General features: G+C 36.0%; 1 protein-coding gene and 1 long non-coding RNA gene across 3 annotated transcripts in view; both read right to left on the bottom strand.

Annotated features, from left to right (window-relative positions):
* The window catches only part of LOC111420245 (pro-epidermal growth factor-like), a 126,434-nt gene that overhangs the window by 87,664 nt on the left and 15,122 nt on the right, over positions 1-23,648 (bottom strand). The gene's annotated exons all lie outside the window — the stretch shown is intronic.
* On the bottom strand, positions 399-3,981 carry LOC139429771 (uncharacterized). 2 transcript variants are annotated; one of them, XR_011640343.1, is made up of 3 exons: positions 1,109-1,690; positions 601-1,055; positions 399-543 (listed from the first exon to the last, which is right to left on the bottom strand). It is a non-coding gene; the product is annotated as an uncharacterized lncRNA (long non-coding RNA). The 2 variants fall into 2 exon arrangements; XR_011640342.1 differs by having other exon boundaries at positions 601-3,981.

The following is a 23,648-nucleotide window of genomic DNA, read 5'->3' as shown; positions in this document are numbered from 1 at the left end:
AATTGACGAAATTTTAGGATGATTTAGAGGATGCCTTTAGCGATTGAAATCAACCATCCAAACACCGTAATGTATTACGGTTTCCGAGAAAAAAAATGTGTTATTAGACACTATAGGTACAGATCGCGGCGCGGACTTTGGGGGTGAATTTGACCCCGTTGGGCACCTCCAAAATTGACGAAATTTTAGGATGATTTAGAGGATGCCTTTAGCGATTGAAATCAACCATCCAAACACCGTAATGTATTACGGTTTCCGAGAAAAAAAATGTGTTATTAGACACTATAGGTACAGATCGCGGCGCGGACTTTGGGGGTGAATTTGACCCCGTTGGGCATCTCCAAAATTGATGAAATTTTAGGATGATTTGGAGGGCGGACTTTTGATAGAAAAAAAACTTTTGATAGAGAAAGAAATTTATTATATTAATGGTCTGTTTTACTTATAATTAAATTGTGTAATGGATTGAGAATATGATTATAATTACTTGCTACCGCGTTCCAGACCGTTTCCAACCCTTGTTCATTTAAGTAAATGCCATCCCTGTGTAGAAATTTGTATTAAATACATAAGAAAAGAAACATTTTTACGTTTTGTTACCCTTCCATCATGGTTCTGTTAACAATTGCTTCAATGTCGGTACAATTGATTTGCTTTTCAGCACAAAACCGTCGAATGTAATGATTGATTTCCTATAAAGGCATGGAGAGTATTTATTTATAGCATGACAGAGAAGTTATAATATCTTACGTTCACAGACTCGAAGTTTTTGCAGGGAGGAATTGTGCAAATTTGTATTCCTTTAGGATTTAAGGAAAGAAGGAAGCGGAAGAGGTGAGAATATTGGGACTTCAGTTGGGATGGTGATGTTTTATGGAGTATATCTTTAGTTCTTATCATTATAACGATATGACGTTCAACAATATCTCCACAAAACCAAGGGTAACATGTTTTTGGAATACACTTTGCGCGCCGCAAAAGTTTTAGTATTGTTTGACCGCCTACTGCTAAGTCGAGGAAATATTTTCCGTTGCTTGACTGTTTTGGTTGTCGTCCTAAAATATATACCATTAGTAGGAATTAATTTCACATCTGTTAGAACAAATACTTTGTAGTTAGTTCTAGTACGTAGCATTCGGCAAAAATTACTATCACCCAAAAACAGTAATTTCGTCGACATCTTCACTGGTCACTGGTTTTAACAAGAGATAACTAGAACAGCTGATCTCTGCAATAGCTGAGGAATCTTTATATATTATAAGTTTACTCCTCACCTTTCGGGCAAAATCTAAAAAATGTGTATGACGCTCTAAAACAACACCGAATAAGTCGGCAACTATTTTCCCGGAATGCACTTATAATGCAAAAAATATGGACATATTTTTTCCTTAATACCTGCGCCTTTTGTAACTGCACGTGGCGGAGTTCTTACCCTTTGCCAGTAACGACTAAAAGCCCATAAAACTACAAAATGCCTTTCTTAACAAAATTTATTTTTTCCATGAAATATTAAGAGTTTCGCAGTTTTCATAATCTATTAAAATCGCTAAAGGCACCTACTATCTGCTCTACATACGTGTACAATTTAATAACGAAATTGTTTCTCTGAAGCCGTGGTCGGTGTTTGGATGGTCGATTTAAATTGCTAAAGGCATCCTCTAAATCATCCTAAAATTTCGTCAATTTTGGAGGTGCCCAACGGGGTCAAATTCACCCCCAAAGTCCGCGCCGCGCTGTATACCTATAGTGTCTAATATCACATTTTTTTTCTCGGAAACCGTTATACATTACGGTGTTTGGATGGTTGATTTCAATCGCTAAAGGCATCCTCTAAATCATCCTAAAATTTCGTCAACTTTGGAGGTGCCCAACGGGGTCAAATTCACCCCCAAAGTCCGCGCCGCGCTGTATACCTATAGTGTCTAATAACACATTTTTTTTCTCGGAAACCGTAATACATTACGGTGTTTGGATGGTTGATATCAATTGCTAAAGGCATCCTCTAAATCATCCTAAAATTTCGTCAACTTTGGAGGTGCCCAACGGGGTCAAATTCACCCCCAAAGTCCGCGCCGCGCTGTATACCTATAGTGTCTAATAACACATTTTTTTTCTCGGAAACCGTAATACATTACGGTGTTTGGATGGTTGATTTCAATCGCTAAAGGCATCCTCTAAATCATCCTAAAATTTCGTCAATTTTGGAGGTGCCCAACGGGGTCAAATTCACCCCCAAAGTCCGCGCCGCGCTGTATACCTATAGTGTCTAATAACACATTTTTTTTCTCGGAAACCGTAATACATTACGGTGTTTGGATGGTTGATATCAATTGCTAAAGGCATCCTCTAAATCATCCTAAAATTTCGTCAACTTTGGAGGTGCCCAACGGGGTCAAATTCACCCCCAAAGTCCGCGCCGCGCTGTATACCTATAGTGTCTAATAACACATTTTTTTTCTCGGAAACCGTAATACATTACGGTGTTTGGATGGTTGATATCAATTGCTAAAGGCATCCTCTAAATCATCCTAAAATTTCGTCAACTTTGGAGGTGCCCAACGGGGTCAAATTCACCCCCAAAGTCCGCGCCGCGCTGTATACCTATAGTGTCTAATAACACATTTTTTTTCTCGGAAACCGTAATACATTACGGTGTTTGGATGGTTGATTTCAATCGCTAAAGGCATCCTCTAAATCATCCTAAAATTTCGTCAATTTTGGAGGTGCCCAACGGGGTCAAATTCACCCCCAAAGTCCGCGCCGCGCTGTATACCTATAGTGTCTAATAACACATTTTTTTTCTCGGAAACCGTAATACATTACGGTGTTTGGATGGTTGATATCAATTGCTAAAGGCATCCTCTAAATCATCCTAAAATTTCGTCAACTTTGGAGGTGCCCAACGGGGTCAAATTCACCCCCAAAGTCCGCGCCGCGCTGTATACCTATAGTGTCTAATAACACATTTTTTTTCTCGGAAACCGTAATACATTACGGTGTTTGGATGGTTGATATCAATTGCTAAAGGCATCCTCTAAATCATCCTAAAATTTCGTCAACTTTGGAGGTGCCCAACGGGGTCAAATTCACCCCCAAAGTCCGCGCCGCGCTGTATACCTATAGTGTCTAATAACACATTTTTTTTCTCGGAAACCGTAATACATTACGGTGTTTGGATGGTTGATTTCAATCGCTAAAGGCATCCTCTAAATCATCCTAAAATTTCGTCAATTTTGGAGGTGCCCAACGGGGTCAAATTCACCCCCAAAGTCCGCGCCGCGCTGTATACCTATAGTGTCTAATAACACATTTTTTTTCTCGGAAACCGTAATACATTACGGTGTTTGGATGGTTGATATCAATTGCTAAAGGCATCCTCTAAATCATCCTAAAATTTCGTCAACTTTGGAGGTGCCCAACGGGGTCAAATTCACCCCCAAAGTCCGCGCCGCGCTGTATACCTATAGTGTCTAATAACACATTTTTTTTCTCGGAAACCGTAATACATTACGGTGTTTGGATGGTTGATTTCAATCGCTAAAGGCATCCTCTAAATCATCCTAAAATTTCGTCAATTTTGGAGGTGCCCAACGGGGTCAAATTCACCCCCAAAGTCCGCGCCGCGCTGTATACCTATAGTGTCTAATAACACATTTTTTTTCTCGGAAACCGTAATACATTACGGTGTTTGGATGGTTGATATCAATTGCTAAAGGCATCCTCTAAATCATCCTAAAATTTCGTCAACTTTGGAGGTGCCCAACGGGGTCAAATTCACCCCCAAAGTCCGCGCCGCGCTGTATACCTATAGTGTCTAATAACACATTTTTTTTCTCGGAAACCGTAATACATTACGGTGTTTGGATGGTTGATTTCAATCGCTAAAGGCATCCTCTAAATCATCCTAAAATTTCGTCAATTTTGGAGGTGCCCAACGGGGTCAAATTCACCCCCAAAGTCCGCGCCGCGCTGTGTACCTATAGTGTCTAATAACACATTTTTTTTCTCGGAAACCGTTATACCTTACGGTGTTTGGATGGTTGATTTCAATTGCTAAAGGCATCCTCTAAATCATCCTAAAATTTCATCAATTTTGAAGGTGCCCAACGGGGTCAAATTCACCCCTAAAGTCCCATCCGCGGTTTATAATACTGATTTTTTTTCTCGAAAACCGTTAGGGCTTACGGTGTTTTGAAAATTGATAAAAATACTTAGAAGTGTGTTCTATTATGTGGTAGAATTTCGTTTAATTCGAAGGTGCCCATCAGGGCGAAAACATCCCTTTTTCGGGGGTGAGGGTTGAAAAAATTTTTTTTTACCAAATGGGGGTGGTTAGCTGTTCTTGAGGGTAAGAGTGACCTGTGTGTGAAATTTGGTTACCCAAATCGTATTGGTTACGGAATTATTAATGTTTTAAGTTTATTGCTGGGATTTATGGATAACTTCACACCAGTGAATTTTTTAGTCTCATAGGAAGAAAAGAAACGAACAAGAACGCCAAGAATGTGCAAATCAGGTGTACAAATCAACTATGTAGTTCCTTCTAAGAATAACACCGCCTCAATTCCACTAGAAAGTTTAGTTTTTTCAAAACCCATACTACATTGTATTGTTGTTATTTTGACGAAACGGTGGACAGTCGGCGATTTCAGTTTCTCACCTGGCGGGGAGCGTTACGCCACCTATACTCCACCATCTCTCGGTCCAATTCTTACAATATAATATCCCGGGGGCCGTGAACGTGCCACCGAATGTACGGAACGCATTAGCGGAACCCATTGAGTTGTGGGCGGCAATCGCTTTCTTCTCGCCCGCCATAGGAGGGTGCCTTTTATAGACTATATTTATGGCAGAATTACGACGGAATGATAAATCGTCTTGTAAAGGGGGAGACATTATTGTACCCCGCAAACGAAAGACGTCACCTACCACGCCATTTCGTATTAATCATGATTCGTGATTATTACAATGAATTAAAAGAAATATAGTAAAAAATACAGTCATACTATTTAATATATATACAGGGTGACAGAGAAAAAAGTACATTGCATAGTGCCACACAATAGAGGACACTAAAATAAGAAAAAAAGTTCCTATGAACATGGGTCCGCAAGGCCTACGGTTAAAAGATAGAGGTGTTGAATTTTAATTTTTTTTTTATTTATTTGCAAAAACAATGATAAATACTTCAACAATTAAATTTCAGGACCGATTCAATAGAGATGGAACCCTGTATGTATGTAGCGCTCTCCATCAGTAATCACAAAACTAAGATCATATTTGAATTTAGCATGATAAAAAACCCCTGTATACCACATTTTATCCACTTTTTGCGTCTCTGGCTAAAGATATTCAAAAAAAAAACCCAAAAAAAAATAAAATTCATCACCCCGTATCTTTTAACCGTAGGCCTTGCGGACCCATGTTCATAGGAACTTTTTTTCTTATTTTAGTGTCCTCTATTGTGTGACACTATGCAATGTACTTTTTTCTATGTCACCCTGTATATGTTTAAATATAAATGTTGACCCCCATAGAGAGAATTCAACTCAGGATATTCTTCATGTTGCTCTATTCCATGTTTATAGATAAACTCGGGGTATTTGGGGTGTCTATACGATGCATAAATAAAGGACGGTAGTTCTAATTTTAATTGTTATTCAGCGCTAGATTGTTGTATATTTTTATTGAACAAAAAGTAGAACTAACACTACACCTAGAACTAGAAACATTGGGTTTAGCCGTACGTCTCTTAAGATGGCTAAACCCCAATGTTTCTTGTTCTAGATCTAGTGTTAGTTCTAATGCTAGTGTTAGTTCTAGTTTTAGTTATTATTCAGTGTTAGATTGTTGTATATTTTTCATCGAAAACACAACAATGTAGCGTTAAATAACAAAATTAGAACTAACACTACACCTAGATCTAGAAAGTTTGCGGTTTTTAAAGACGGCTAAATCCTTTTGGCTATCGAGGTTTTACTGTACTTTTAGACTGTTTTAAATCCTTTATAAATTGCAAGATTAATTTTAAAGTTAAGAGCAAGTTAATAAAAATGACTGGCAATTTCAATTTTCATTTCGGATCTTATCTGATGGGTAATATTTTAAATTACAAAACTTTCACAGCTAAAATATGTACGTATTAATATCGTAAAATATTTTTTTATTAACTCATGCATTTTAAAAAAATCGCTAATGTTCCTTTGCCCCCGTCATTAGCTCGCTTACTAAGACGGCTTACTTTAGAGTATTCTTTCCGCTGAATATAAATAAGTGTTGCAATTAAGCCGTAAATTATCTGGGCATTAATTTGAAGCGAAGAAGTTAATTTCGTTCACACACGCACGCCAAGGATGCTAGTAGACAATGACATAAAGGTCGATCGATAGATTTAAATCAAATTATCACACCGGATAGCATACTTAATATATATGGTTGTTAAATTGAAACAAATTGATTTACAAACATACAAATTCTCACACTGACGTAACAGTGACTAATAAGGCGCCAATAGCAAATAAAGCCTAGCAAACACCAACCTACTTAGAGCGTCTAAAATTAACCGCTATACTTAAAATTTATGCAAGTGTGCGTGACTTCGTACGAAATACATGCAATACGTACAGAAAAGTGATAAGAAGTTCCGCAAGTTGAACATGTAATGATATCTCCTTAATTTCATTACAGATAGAATAAGTAAGATTGAAACTAGCAGATAAAGTTTTTGAATCGTTTATATAATATATATCTTTTGATAATAATATTTGCCTCATTGAATGTAAAAGTAAACACTGTAGTATGAGATTGGAAAGATAAGCAAACAAACCTATTAGAGACTTCCACTGTACATCCACAATGAGATGTGTATACACAAGTAATATGTTATGTAAACATATCTCGAGTATACGCACACGTTTATAGAGCGAGATAAACACATAATATAATAGAAAGTAAATTTATTGAATCGAGAAATACTTTCTTTTAACAGCAATAGAATATTAGAAAAGTTTAATAATAGCACGTGAATAAGGTTGCGTGACATTTTTTCAATGACACATACAGGATATAAATGGGAAACTGTGCTTACAACGTATGTTTTATGAGTTCTACGTACAAATTATTAGTCAAAGTGTTATATCAAATTACAAAATATACTAAAATAGTTATAGAGAATGTATATTTATTAACACAATAATTTAAAGCATTAATTTAACACAAATATAAACCTACTTTCTCATTATTTTCTTTTTATAGAGAAAGTAAGAAAATCAGAATGGAAAACAAAGAAAACTAAGCTGTGGAAGAAGTGATGCTTTCAATTGTAAAAAAAAATGTAAAGATAGCAAGAAACAAGTTACAAAAAAGTCTTATAAAGAAGAGAAAGTTATAGATAAATAACATTTAAAAGTAAGGCATTATTTTATAATAAAAACTGTTGAGGTAAATATAAATAAGCTTTTCTTTTCTGGCAACTAGAACGTAAATGTCTGAAATTTAACTTTTTATGCAACTATAAATATTATGACAATAACTTTAATTAATTAGAGACAACAATATGCGTTGATTTGATTCGATTTATTAATGCTCAAGTCACAAGATTAACACTACAAAAGAAAGGAGTCAAGTTTAGCCTAATGTCAAGCATATCTAATGTTAATTAAATACACAAATAATACATGAATGTTGCGAGAGCACAACGTTCTCTTAACGTCTTGCTATTGCCAAGGCTTTTGTATAAATTTTAAAAATTAATTCTTGATTTATAGTCATATCTATCTTGAAAACACAAAAAAAAAGATTTTTTACGCTTTAATTTCTTTAATAACTATTATTCAACAAGTGATGTAACATCAATTGTACTTAAATTTCCATTATCAGCATGAACAGCAATACTATTACTGCTCTTATTACTAATAATATAAACACATTTTTTATCTGTTTTGCGCCTAGCTTTTCATCACAAACATCAATTTTTCTCTTCAAATGTTGAGTGTGAACGATTTTATAAACATTTCTAGTTTTGAATCCAAGACTGATGATATTTTGACATCTTTTTGTAACAGGCGTATCAGAAAACGCATGATTAGATCTAAATACTTTTTATATGGATAATGCGACTCTGATTTTATCCGGTAACATAAAAATTTTTAAGAAATGCATCTCTTCAAAATCATTCGATTATGCCCCTTTACGTGAATCATTTCTATTTTCAAGTAGTATTTAGAAGCTGTTTATATTCCTGGATCATTTATTACAATATCTGTTAAAACTGACATCGTTGCGCTACTACTACGAAGTGTTTTGTTCGTAATCCAATTCAGCACTGATTTCTCACCTATATAGAGTGTGACTATAAAGGGAAATCCGTACTTTAGATTTTTCTTTCTTTTATTGGTGCACGGATATTATCTTTCTACGAATATCCATGGTCCCCTATCCTGCTGAAAGCCTTATATCTTATACCTTTATATCTTAGTTATAAACTTCTTGATTTGCTGGTGTATTAAGGGCCGGTAGTACAATATACCGAAAAATCTACCTGATAACTATCCGGCCGATAAAGTTATCGGGAGGATAAAGATATTCGCTGTTGTACAAACTGTTTGTGTCGGTAGGGTTGCTATCGGTGAAATAAGAGTCGGTTGGTAGTATTTTTCCCCATTTCTAGTAATTTGTGCCATAGGTTGGTAACGCTAATGTCTTTCTTTGAAATATGAACTGACACAACGTACGTATAGGATGTTATAGGTTAACCTATGCTATAACCATGCAAAGTTTTTATTTAAAACCATATATATCTGGGGGATAACTGTCTTATCGGCACCGCTGAGTACGCAATAAGCTATCCTGCCGATAATCTCGCCAGCAAAACTATCCGTACATTGTAATACAGTACAAACTAACTTATGGGCCAGATAACGCTGTCGGGAAGTTTATCGGTATATTGTACAACCGGCCCTAAGTACAACTTATTTTTTAAATCTTCTGGTTCAGAGTTAATTCTTTCTTGCAACAATAGTCAATAAAAAACATCCTAATAAAATTACTTTAGACACAAAAACATGTATAAAATTATATTTATACAAGGTCATATTTTTCTTGAAAACGAGATTTTGATTTAAATTTTACTTCTCAGATGTATGGCGGTTTAAAAACATATAACTAATGGCGTTCTTATGATAAATATTTACGTAAAGCTACACACTTTTCTGAAACTTCGTGTTTATAAGCAACCGAACTTCCAATCTGTAGCCAATCTTAGATAGCAATTGCCATTCTCGATTCACTTTACCCATCCGATGTTGGTTTATTTATATAAATTCGATTAAGCCTGGGTGTTAACTTCGTAATTTTTGGAAATATCAAAGCAGAAATGAAGAAACTGATCTTAACCAAAATCAACAGATTTGTATTAATCACAGCTGAAAGTTAACTGAATGAATGTGGAATTAGTGAATTAAAGTATTGGTGTTATCTATCTTCTGTTCAATGATTTGGAAACATATACTATGAGATCTTACACTCGTTTATAACATCAGCATATCTCTCTGTTCATGTATTGAAAGTGAGTATCTGGAGTAGTCAACGACACAGTGCCGTATGATTCATCTACATATTAAAATATAATAATGCAAAGCCATTGTACTTTATTGAAAGAAGTAATATTTTATTAACTAATAAACATGTTCAAGAATCACCTAGCTAAAAATGATCAATAATTCTACCGTTAAGATATCAGATAAGAAAACGTATAATGTAAATTAAAAGTGTCCAATAAATCTGTATTTCTCGTTTATCCTAGGCAGCAAACGTGTTATTTCTTTCGCCTGGTGCTTATTAATAACTAAAGCTATCGTGACACACTCATTATCAAGGTAATAAATAATAAGTTCAGCCATTCGCAAGCGATTAGTACAGTCAACACTTGCGCGTGATTTCCGATCTAAACGCGGCGGTGGCTGCGCGACGCCGAGCGTCGTTTCTCTTCGCGCACGAGGCCCTCCACATTAAAATGAGTGAAAAAAGCGGTACCAGCGCGGATTGCCGGTTCTGGAGTGGTGCTTTTCACGCTCGGCGCGTTTTAATTAAAGCTGAACTCGAATATATCAGAATTGTAGATTTATGAGAACGGCTACACACATTATACGTATTAACACAACTTTGCACTGTATCTCGAACGGGCTTAATGTGCCCCTAAGATAAGAGAAATACCAGTTTAAGATTGATAGCGAAGAATGAACAATTGTATTTCGAGTTTCGTAACTGGGCGGCACACCGTAGATTTTATCAGAAATATTTTGCTCCGATACCAAGTAACGAGATAATTAGATGTCAGACTTCGGCAATAACGTGCGAGAATTGACTTATAATCGGGGACCAGTTTCGACACACACCTAATAAATTTTCTTTCGATATAGGTAGTATAAACCGCAATATTATCGCGCTCAGTCTCCAAACAAGAGGCTATAGGACACAGCTGTCGCTGTATATAAGAATTTACAAACACAAAAAGTGGGACGAAAACGTAAATGTTCATTTTGTAAACGTTCAGGAAAAATATTAGCTATTGCGTTCCGTGGGTTGATGTAACGGAAATGATATCTTCGTGTTTATGTTGCAATGCCATAGGAATTTCCGGATTTTAACGAATACAATTCCGTGCAAATACTTAGAGGTATGTGTAAAATCTTCTTGAAATAACCACAATGGAAATTAAGATTGCTGAATTGCTGAGGAACTTATAAGATTAATAGAAATACTTTAGTCACGATGTAATTAATCATTATCCAATATCGAAATAAAGGTATTGTGGATAAATTTTACAATTGTGACACACTGATGATTATATCACCGAATCATATATGAATCTCATGAAAATGAAAGTTCCTACTTAAGAAGTAAGTAAAAAGATTAGTTGGAGGGGCCAGAGACCCGTACTTCTTAAGTGTTTCATAGTTGGTAGGTTGGTTGGTCGGTCTGAAACTCGCAGTCTGTTTAATTATAATACAGCGGAGCGCGCCGACTTGTCACGCGTTAGTGAATCCGACGCATCTGCATGCAAGTTCATGTAACGGTAATAACTCGCCGTAACCACCAACGACGATACCTATTTCCGCTTTCAAATTTCGATCGGTTGAGGATACCTTCCAGGTTTATTCACCGATTTGACGTTTCATCAGTCACCGCCGATGCGTATCGCTTCTATTTTGCAATAGAAACGATCTTGTAGGTACTTGTTGTATAACGACAGCAGACCGAATTCGCACGTCCAGCTTGTACTTTAATCATTATTTACGACCTGATTATAGTTAACGAAAGTTCCGCAATTCTGTAATGATTTTTTACTTAATAAAGAATTACCTTTAAAAGCAGAAAAGTAACAATATGTAATTAAAAGAAATGTCTAAATATAGATATACGTTGAGTCAACAAAATTCCTTTCCACAAACTACTTAATCAAGAAAAGAATTTACATAAATAAAGGCTGTCTTCAATAAAGACACCGCAGTAATAACACCGTAATAGATTTTTTTGTCGACACAATAAGAGCTACCTTCACAGGTAAGTGGCTCGTAGCGTTTCCGCTCGAGTAGAAACAATCGCACCGTACGCTAATGTCGGTAAAAAACCTTGCTACAGTGGTATCACGTTATGAGTGGTAAAGCACTGCTGTAGTGTAAACAGTAAACGTTGAATGGTGGCAATTGAAGTAGAACGTAGAAGCACCTGCCGGTTACACCTGCGCCCTTTTATCAATATTAGTGCGCTAACATCCCTCTTTCTAACTATTACGACCATCATCATCAATTATATATCAATAATAAGATAAAAATACTACTTGACAGGTTTTAAGAGAACATCAAAAAGTAGTATTGAAAGATCCATCATCTTCTAAACAAACAATTAATAATTTTTGGAATCTATCTTTTTCTTTGCTAATTTGGATTAATTATAATTTTATTATAACTGGAGTTCATAATAATTAATTATTATGAATAAACTTGAACGATTATAACGCGTTTTAAATGTTTGATAGAAGATGCAGTAACTACTATAATCCATTTGGAGATGTCAAAAATCTTAAATGTTGAGACATAAACCACTTAAGTCAGATTTAAGTTTGAACACATCTCAAGTCAAACAATTTAATCATATAATTCAGTTGTAATAAATGCGACTTTTTTAGGATAGGTGAATTAGGTGGATGTAAATAATAATGTTTAACGTATGATGATGAGATGTTAAACGTTCACATTTATATAGCAACCAACTCACGGTCAAGAAACTCCTGTACATAGTAAAAAGCACGAGTAAAAGGCCAGTCCGTCGTGTCCTAAATCGCAGTGGAAGGTCTTATGTTTCACCGGGTAATTTACGATTAGTGAATTACATTAGTTATGTATATGCTCAATATTCTTTGCTACTCTTTCCTTAATTAAATTACATATTAATACCAACACATATGGGATTCAATGAGAACTCCTAGAATTTAACACATGTGTAAATAAATTAAATTGTGATGTATTTATTCATATCTATTCATGTCATCAAGTTTTTAAAAAAGGAACAGAGGCTTTTTGAAATGCATGATAATGTTAAAGCATTATAAAAGTTCTTCCTGCGGTATTCAAATTTAATCAGCAGCTCTAAATTGTTGGTAGCTAGTGCGTCCAAACATTTTCTAAGGTTCCTCAGCCATAAGTTTCATGTCAACTTTTATCACTTCCACGTTAGTTATGAAATCCTCAGTATTCTTCGATATAGCTCAAATGCCTCCAGTCTCTTTATGTCGATTCCTTTTAGATAGTATTCTTCGCTGACTGTGACAATTTATTTAATTAGTACGAATAATCCTGCTAAAAGACCCTATGTCTTGATTATTAAGTGCCTTATTCACTACGTCTTCTAAGTACAGATTAAAAGGATTGGTCATAGCATACGTCTTTGATATATTCCATTTAATAATATGTCTCTGAGGTCTATCTTTCTATTTGTTAACATTTGTAAGCATTGGTCGTGTCTAAGTTTTGAATCGAAGGCTTTTTATAGTCTACGTTCTGGTTTTTGTGTAGGCTTCTTCGTGCCATGACATTGACTTGAAACAGTGCTTCCCTTATTCCTAGCACTTTGTGGAATCCAAATTGAAGCTCATGAGTGTATCTAGTTTTCTGTATAATCTATTATCAATCATTTTCAACAAGACATGAAGAGTGAGCAATGAAGGTTATCATGCGGGATTCCTCGTTTTTGAATCAGCAATGAAAGTTGTTTCCAACCATTTATTTGGTATCATTTATGTTTTGTATATGGTATTCATTAGCTCTACCAGTATGTGAGTCTGATCGTCATCTATCAGTTTAAGAATCTCCGTTTGCAGTTGGTTTACACCTGAACTTTTTCCATTCTTAAATAGGAGTATGTACTCGGTATAGGGAGATCCTTTTCTGGTCCCTTTTTTATTATCATCACTTGTGCTTGCTTATATGTATATCTGTAGGAACTTTCCATGCTTCAAAAAATTATTGTAGCGTTATTGGTAGTTCCCTCGCTCTTTGTTTTACCCCGTAACTTAAATTGTTGCCAGATCCCGGTGTCTTTCTCTTTTTTAGTTCTGCAATAACTTTCTTAATTTCGACGTTTTCAACGACCCCACTATTTCGCCTTTGATATACTATATTTTCATCCTCTTGATTGTCTTTCGAAAGCAGAAACTCTCATTGACTCAATGATCGCGATTTCTTCTAAGCCAGAAATATGTGTTTAGTTCCAGATGGCTCTAGACCAAAATTTGAAAAAATTCTTTTCAAAAATCTTTTTGTCACATCCTGAATCTCCTTGCATCTATTTAACACCCTGTTGATATAACCAGAATACAAAGAACCCGATGAGTACATGAAAAAGAACATACTGTGAGATAAATCTGGTAATAAGTAAACTAAATACGTTATGTAAAAACTCGGTCAGTGCTTCATTTTAAATATTGTGAATAAGAGCGAGAAGATAACAAAACTCTTTTTCGTTCTATATAATCTTATAAACCCGTGCTCTTATTAACATTAATCCTATCTTATTTCACAACTAATGATGAATAATAACTTTGTATTAAATACCTACAAAAGTTGGTTTTACCACCTCTAACAAACTCTGTATTGGTGAATGTAGTTATGTTCGAGTAAGAGTGACGAAGTAAATTACAGAAATTATCGTCGGCGAGGCTTTGAAGAACAGTCGGTTCGTTGGATTGCTTATCGGCTTTCCGATTACCGACCAACCGATTGTCGTTATTACTGGTTTTGACACGAAACTCCGTCTACGGCATGAATATGGAGAGGTTCGCGGACATCCACTAAAATTTGAATTCAAAGTCGGGTGAGGATGTACGTAATTAGTCTACGGCACGCGAACGGTTGCAATTGAATGCCCCAGTCGTACATTATAGATTCGATATAAGTTATTTGTGGTCAACGTGTATTTCGTTAGTGCTTAGCTCTTGCCAAAACGCCATTAACCGTTGCCAAGATAGACGACTTATGGAAATTGAAATGCATACATAGAGTCAGCACGAACACCATTGTGCACTTATGAATACATTACTCAACTAAATAATAGCTATTTCTATAGAAGACTCAATTTATAACGTTCAACTTTTTCGTTTTAGTTTACCTCATTTTTTAAATAATAAATAAACGCCGCTAAAACATTTTCAGTTCAAAGTGAAAGTAACACCTTCATATAAATACCCGATACCAATTTAAATTTAATTAATTTAATCGTTATAGTTGAGGCAATATTTTAAAAGTTAGCTCGACGTGTTACGTAAGCACAAAATTAGACCGAGAGCTTTACGTCCGCAATCGCTTTACTGTCGTTGATTAATGCGACATACAGCCACGATGTCGTGTTCGTAAGACTTACAACTATGCAAATAGGGATTTAATTCGGATCGGGCGTGCTGTAGAGCGCATGATCTCCTTCCGATATTTCCACGTTCCGTGGCAACCTAGTTTGCTTGCCAAGATTTTACACCAAAATTTATTGCTGGTACCCGATTACGTAGTCGACGAAAAAGCGCCGTCTTGGCTCCAAGGGGATCCCAAGGGCGGAAAAACGAATGATCCCGCCGCACGATATACTTTTTCCGTAACAAGATAATTGCAGGAAAACCTGCAACATTGTAACAGAGTATACGTGTGTAGGCCGATGAATTTTGCATGTTTACTATTTTTAATGTTATAGATGGATGTCTATTAAAGCAATCGCAAAAGAATTTGATATTATCTTTACTGAGAAAATATATTTTTGCTATTTTTAATTCATAACCATAATAATAGTTTTCGTAGAAACATCACTACATTATTTTTATTTATGGAATCAATTACAGCGCAAAAATTGTTTCGATGCACTAACTTAATGGATGAATTAATCATCAAATTAATTTAAGTGGTATCAAAGTTAATTTAAAAGATCATTATTTATTTGTCAGTGATAGTAGCAGCCTTTTCAATTTCGCGATGTTTTCTATGAATATTTCAAGGGTGGAAGCGAGCGAACATCGTCCGCTTAGATCCCATTAGCTGGTGAATAATGTACCGAACCCTCTACCCCGCTAAATCTTTAATGTCGATGGGCGCTATGCAAGATCGATACGATACAATTTCCCGTTTACGAAGGGGACTTGAACTCGTTTAGTGCCCCCCTGATGGTCCTCGAAGAAGAGCGATAGCTCAAAGAAGACCACCCGTACAATAACATTGTACGAGGAGACATTGGTCTCGCGATACAGATAACGCACGATCGTACCGAAAGACGTCGATGTGCAGTTTTACCTCTGGCTTAAGCTCATTTTCATTTTTGCATATTACTATGTTGGTAACGATCAAGTTCGGCGCGGTGCGAGATAGCGATTGTTGGGTACGCTACTGTTATTATATCTACGCTGACTCGTAAATAAGTGGATTGAGGATCGAGTGCATGCTGATTTTACTTCAAATATGAACGTTAATTTGAAGCTGCTTTTTATCGTTATACAAAAATAAGGAGGAATTTTTTATTAACTTTTTTGTGATTTTCCAATAAGTGGTCCACATATTTTACATATAAATTTCTAAAATTATAGCGTTAATTAAATTACTTTCTAAGAAGTAATCAACAATTAATTAACATACAGTTATAAACTAAAATAAACATTATTCGAAACCGATAAATGAATACTAATATAATTAATAGAAATAATAAAGCGTGGTTTATTTAACAATACTAAATCATGACTCATGACGTTCCAAGTTTAAGTGTAAAAAGAAAAACAAACCTGCCAATGTTAGAGTCATTCAAACGTTTTAAAACACCGATAGGTAAAATAAACAATAACTCGCCCATAATTGTTGTAGTCACGTACGGTTGCAGCATTGTGCAGTGGAAGACACCTACAGAAAACGAAAACAATACGTATAGATCTCTTTGAACTGCAACCAGGTGTGCCGTCATGTTGACTAGAAGAGGAAACTGTGCAGAAAGCATCTAAAAAAAACGTCATGATATAATACACTGGTACTTCATCTCCGGTTGTTTAATCAAAGAGAAATCCGATAAGCTTTCGATGATAAAGTTTAATTGCGTCGGGGCGAAGAAAGCAGATTAAAAGAGGTGAGAGGAGGTGAATTATTCCGGGGCTGCTCGGGTCGTATTTGGGCAGGTGTATTTGCGAGGAGGTGATCCGCACGACCGCCCGCCAGCTGTCACCGTGGTACCTACATATCATCATCATCGCTCCCCAATTTTCTCAATTTTGATTGCGACGCCACGGCTTTAACCGAAGCCGCAATGTAAAAAAAAACTGTTCCCGTTAATGAAATGGGGCGCCATCGGCTGGTTTTTCACAGACTCGTAATAGGGGAAAAAACTGCAAACAGTTATAATAATGAAGCACTTGAATAAAAAAAACATATTTTATCTCTTTAATATCACATACAGCGCGTGGCAAAAGTAGTATGTTTTCAAAAATCTTGATAAATGAAATAAAAAGTAAAATCAAATAAAAATGATTTAATACATTTGTAGAAGACAATAAATTAACTTACTATTAGTTTAATTAAGAATTGCTTTGTTAGAGAAACATTATTAAGAGCTGGTATTTTAAAAATATCGTTTAGTAATAATATTTCAATTGGGAAATAAGGCTCTTGTTGCTACATTGCTCCCCTATGAAGTACCGAAGGCCGAAGGTGTTGATGTGTGATAATTACTAGTGACGTTGATTATCTTTGAGATGAAATGTGGACTTCACTCGATCTTAAATGACCCTGATAATATTTATTCGAACCGTGAGTGAAATCGTGTTGTTCTCTTTATCGACGACTTATTGACCAATATATATTGGTTTTAAAAGAAAATAAATACTTGTTTGCAAAAGGTGCAAATTTCATCGTCAAATTATTGATTTCCAAAATTAGAGTAGTTCAGAAATGTATCGATGGTATAGAACTCAACTAAACATGAAAGGTATTATTAATTTCGATGAAATATTCACCCACACTACACCGATGTCAACGTTCTATCGATTTTATCACATTTAAACTTGTTTCTGAAAGGAGTTGCACTATGAAGGAGACCCAGATGTCAAAAAGTGTTATATAAACACAGGATATAACATATATATATATATATATATAAGATATATCTTTTAGGTACGATGAGAGATCCCTACGATGAGAGTATTACTATTATTACAACGAAACAATCCCGAACAGTCTAAGTACAACGGGGAACATGAGACGCTCTTCAGAAGTCGAGGAAGTTCCCGAAGCGAAACGCAACCCCGAAATATCTACTGGCGTGATTAGACTTTGGAAGGAATTAGACAAGATTGAATTTCGAAATTAAGTGTGCTGCATTTAGGTGCTCAAGCTCTGAATGCATGTTCCCCTATCTTGATATACTGTCTCAACAGCAACATCAAAATCAGCCAAATCATTTTTGTGTATTTTAATTAAATATTAAAAATGGGACCTCTTTGTATCTTTTTGGCGTTTAAACATGGAACTAGAGTAAGTTAAAAATTTAATTACGGTGCAATATTATCCATACCATGAATGGTATGTAGTCTGATTTTAAATTTATTAATAGCTTATGCAAGTGTGATATGTTTGGTCGGTGTATTAACGTATTTTTCTACCCTATCAAGATGTTTTCACAGTCTCTTGAAACATACGTCCCATTCCAATGCTTCGACATCTTGTTGGCATTATTAGTAATCACATATATTTGTGGTCTCAAGCTGGAGCGTCGTGGAGATAATCTTGATGCAGCTTTTCGCAAGATCGGTGCGTATCCTACATTTTATCTACCGCCTTTTCTGTGGATGAGAGATCATCGATGGGATAAATGGCAGAAATGCATTGCCAAAAAAGCAAGATATTTAGTTGTCGGAGTATGTGGTACATCTAGAGCAAAATTGCTATTGCAAAAATCTTATGGGTAACTTTCTTGTTGAATCAATTTCTACTTCGAATAAAAATACTGCCCCCACCATGTTCTTTACGGCTCAGGCCATTTCATCCTTAAAAAGGTATGTTTTATAGTAAATTAACAAACAAAATGCCAACATTCTTTTAAATTATTTCAACAAACTATTAAGACTGTAAAGCAGTAAGTATTCAAATAAGAGAATAATGACTAGTCATGATGATATAAACTAGACTTGATTAGGGCATCATATACTTCGAACATAATAAATCGTTTCCACTTAAACTGTACTTCCATATTTTCCAAGTCCAAGAAAGATGCCTTTTACGAAAGAACTTTCCCTGCTGTCTAAACTAAGTTCTTTTCTGAATTACAAAAATTAAGAAAAAAATAGATTAATAACACAGATTAAGGCAAACAGGAGGAGGGCACATTTGACGGACTGTTATATGGCACAGACGCTGCAGACGCGCTCGCCAGGTGCAGATTCCGATTGCTTTAATATTGCTCCAGTGCCCTTTGACCCGCCGTCGCCGTCTGGGGAAGTGGCGTATCCGAGAGGGCGCAGCTGTTAAGCACGCGGCTACCACACGTCCTAAAGAGCCTCCACCCGCCTACCGTTCCTTCTTGGCTTAGGCCGCTTAATCAAAGAGAGTCCAGTCGTCAACCGTAAATATTTTAAGCCCTCTGGGATGTAGGAGTCGGGAGAAAGTTCGTGAATTCTTAATGCAGATGCCCCGTCTTCCCAACGGGGTCGTTAATTACAATTTGGATAGACGGAAGTGGCTGCACGTCAAGTGAAGTGCAGACTATGGTTGATGACACTCAAACTTTAAAGGTGAATGATGGAAATCGTTGGGTAATTAAGCACAAGAGCTGTAACGATCTTTGTACCCTTTAAAATTAGACGAAAATGTTTGCTTTGTTTTGCTGGGTAGTTTAAATATTATTATTCTATTTGTTTTACTTAATATCAACATTCTTCTTCGCCGCGAAACTATTAAGAGTAGATAACACTTCTCAATCCATTAGACACAGCACGTGTGCTGGCTCGCAACTGTTCCCATAGGAGCCATATGTCAAGCAAGACCTGTAACAGTATACGACACCATCTTCCACTTCCATCGTCATCATCCAGTCGGACTACCTGATTTTAATCATTATAAGCAACCCCGCCATTATATTTTGGATACAATGGGATGGAAGCTGATGGAAAGGAAGCGGCCGGCACGTGTTGATTAAAAATAAACAACCATTTATAATTAATTTATTACATGTGGGATACAATAATTAGATTGGTTAACTTTCTTTGGTAACATCGGTTATATCACTGTACACCCATTTATGTATATAAAGTCTCAAACAGTAAAGGCCATAAACTACGAAACGTATAGTTACACATAAAGTAAGAGCACTCATACTATAACATAATGCACTTATTGGATATCTCCAATCAGTAGTCATATAAATATACGGCTTTCCATCGTAATTGGTAAATCCTAATGCTTGAAAAAGGTATGCATACAGAATGAAAATAGTTCCTAATGCAAAGGTCACGTATACATGAAATAATCTAATAGGAACGGCTCTGATCCAAAAATCCATATATACCATGATTGGAACCAATGTATGCAAAACTTCCGACCACCAATTTAATTGAAGTTGATATTTAATAACAAACACCCAATAAGACAACAGAATGCACATAGAGTGATCTAATGCTAAGGAATATAACAACCAATCTATAGCAATAATTTTCCTGTTCACATTCAATGACGTATTATTGCTGGACTCGGTTCTATTTTGTTCCAAATAAACACTCAGCACTAAAATTCCCACATATATAGACTCTATAGAACATAGATATAAAATCCAATTTGAAAAGTAAATAAAGGCTTTCCCGAATCCTCCGGGGACCATCGACGTCCATCTTACAGCGGCATAAGAAACTAGGGTAAATACAGAAGCTACAATAAATCTGTATATCACATAGTAACCCTTAACAATTTCGTTTAATTGCCACTGAATTAATATAAAATCATTCACATTGTCAAAATTAGTTAGTTTGAAACAACGTTTTGAAAATTGATTTCTAAATGACATGTTTATTTCATTATATGACATTCACTACGTCATGTTTGCAACGTTTTGTGCAATGATAAACGTCATTAGATAAAAAGGATTTGGAGTGAATAACGAAATTCATGGTGGTCTACAAGTTTGTGGGAAGAATGAAGGAAATACTTTAAGGAATTAGAAAAATATGGGTATTGATTGAACACCCATAACAAAGCAATAGAATCTTGGACTTTAGTTGGGTGGTCACGTTCTTCGTTTCTCAATATTAAGGGGTGTTATAAACCCTCCTTCTTTTGAAATAACCGCATTATCGCATTTACTACATTTATACGTTCTATAATTTTCTATATTGTTTAAAATTGTGAAACAAATTGTAATAGCTCTAGAAATATACTACAAATACTTCCAATTGATGGGAAATAACGATATCATTTTTATCTTTATACTATTGGTTCTGAGTAAACGAAAATAACCCAATTTCAATGTCACACGACAATTCCCGGTGGATAAAATCTCTTAGGAAATCTGTTTGTATCGTATAAATACATAACAATGCCGTATCGGACGTCGGTCAATCCCCAAACGGAGGCCATTCGTTTGAGTGACACAAATTGCCAATTGGGTAGGGAACCAATGGGCTCGTGTGACAAATTACCGCACTAATACCGTAATAATATAATACGGGATAGAGGGTCTCTTCTTAATGCGGATTATGCCGACCAGCCGAATGAGCGCACCGTGTCTTCTAGAATAAACTCCAACGCCGCCGTTGTCCGCCCCATTTCGCCGTCCATTCACGTTAGCATCGTTAATAGAGGGATCGATGGACAAAACCCGAATCCCATATGGTACTAACCATCGGAGAGGGCAGGTGATCCAGATATCCCGCCACGGTCAATATCTGGCAAATGTTGCAGTTTCACCTTACGGTAGCGACCCAAGTGTTAAAAAACGAGACGAAAGAAGAATCTTCTTTTCACTTTTCATAACTTCTCTTATCTTCTCGTGACTCTCATGTTTTTGGTTAAACGACTAATTGTAAGAACAAATATTTTTACAAACAAATACTGGGTCGTTCCAGTTTTGACACAAATAGGCGTTACTCAAGGAGAGCAATTATCCACTATTCAACAATGTGACTAATTGAAAGCCGGCGTACGAAATTGCACGTGATATGTTCCATCCTTATTAACGCTTTAAGAGTATAATCTTGGTAGTTTTTTCATGAGTCAACCCTGTACCATGCACCGCACAATCATTTCGTAGGTGTGCTCTGTACTGATCCAGGACAATAAGTGGACAATTGTCAAAGGATGTTCCCATGCGAACTGTATATGAATCATAAAAACAACTTAAGATAATTTGTTAGATTTCTTCTTCCGTTCTTCCAAATATTTAGGCTACGTTTGCGTTCCCCAAACATCTAAAATTTCAAACACGGCAAATTGCAAGTGGTGCTCAACAAGACGCGACAGAACGGCAGCTGCAACCGCAGGACGACATCCGCCCGCTATACAGCACACCATCACAAGATTGTACACCCCCAATACATTATTTCTTCGTTCGTTCTTCTTCTTCCGTACACCGTTCGTAACGAAACCGACCGGGTGCTGGAGGAGTACATTGAACGTAGCGGCGACGGTGCGGCGCGGTGTCTACGTAAAAAGCATTTGGAAACCACGGGACCTTATCACCGGCCAATCTTTCTCTCCACCTCCGCATATACGGTCAAGAATATCTCGCCCCCATAATTACAAATGGCGGAACGTCGTCGTGATCATAAAAAACCATGACAAGGGCCACGGTAACGACAAAGGGGACCTGGTGAGAAACATTAAAAATTCGTTAGTTGACGCTGCCGAGGTGGGAAAAATGGGGAAATTAATCATTGCTCGCCATCGTTACGTTAACCTGGTTATGTCTTGCGAGGGCGCCCTAATGTATTGACAGCTAAAATTGTACTAGAATTAAGGGTAATTGTTAATGTAAACATTTATAGTCGGCTAGTCGAAGATAAATAAAGTGTCCAATCTTTAACAATTATGTTATAATTTTTTCAAAAATGGGAAATAATTTTTTTGATATACTTACTACAAAAAGATACCGATAGCAATTTTGGCAAAACGCCCTGGCTTATTGCCATGTCTTCGTAATCAATAGTTGTGTGTGTATATGACAAATAAGAACTCCAGATACGAATTGAAAACTTCACGTTTCTTATACTGTATATTGTAGAACAAGATGAAATATAAAGAATTAAAAACACGAAGTTAAATGAAAATAATGAAGCCAATATATTATAGATAACATGAACTTTATTTATAAAATAATGGAAATATCAAGGATTATGTTAATGTCCCAGATGACTTGTTGAAAACTAAGTGATACAAAATCATCCCATTCATCTGTGGAATATATAGATGGTGCTCTAGCCTGAATTAATTGATCCCTAGTGCACAAAGAGAAATGTAAGATTTATATGGAAGGCGAAGCAACAAAATCAGAAATGATGCAATCCTGAAAATTCGGCTCTTCATGCAAATAAATATACTACTCGAAAAGGAGTATATGGTGGTCTGGACCATTATGGCTAGGTTGATGAAATTATGTAGAAATATCTCATTGACATTTTATTCAACTTTCTGTCACTGTGGCAGATTCGACCCCAACACATTTACCGCAATCGAAGAAAGCTGGAACACAAAGTTATTTTAAGCCAACATCAGACAGCTCAACCGTTTGAAGTGTGTTATGAGTGTTATGACTTTAGCTTCGTAATTATCGATTACCAAGTTCTTCTAAGATCAAGATCTCAAACATACAAAAATCTTTCAAATATATGGAAAATCTTCAGTTCTACTTGAAGTTTCAATCGATGAAACTGAAAAGACTGGAATTACTTCCTTCAAATACTTTACAGATCGGAAATAATTTGATTGGGACAGAACGGGGGTCAGAACAATTTTTTCGACGACTTGAAGGCAACGGAAGAATCTGACCTACACTAAGTTGTACTGAATTAACTAAAAATTCGACTTTGCAACAATGCTTCATTTTAATTACTGTTCTTTCAGCCTTTATTCAAAGAGAATCTGATTAATTTCTTG

This window comes from Onthophagus taurus, chromosome 1, assembly GCF_036711975.1.
Source record: "Onthophagus taurus isolate NC chromosome 1, IU_Otau_3.0, whole genome shotgun sequence".
NCBI lineage: Eukaryota > Metazoa > Arthropoda > Insecta > Coleoptera > Scarabaeidae > Onthophagus > Onthophagus taurus.
Note: the sequence above shows the minus strand (reverse complement) of the source record. Positions and strands in the feature narration are given on the sequence as shown.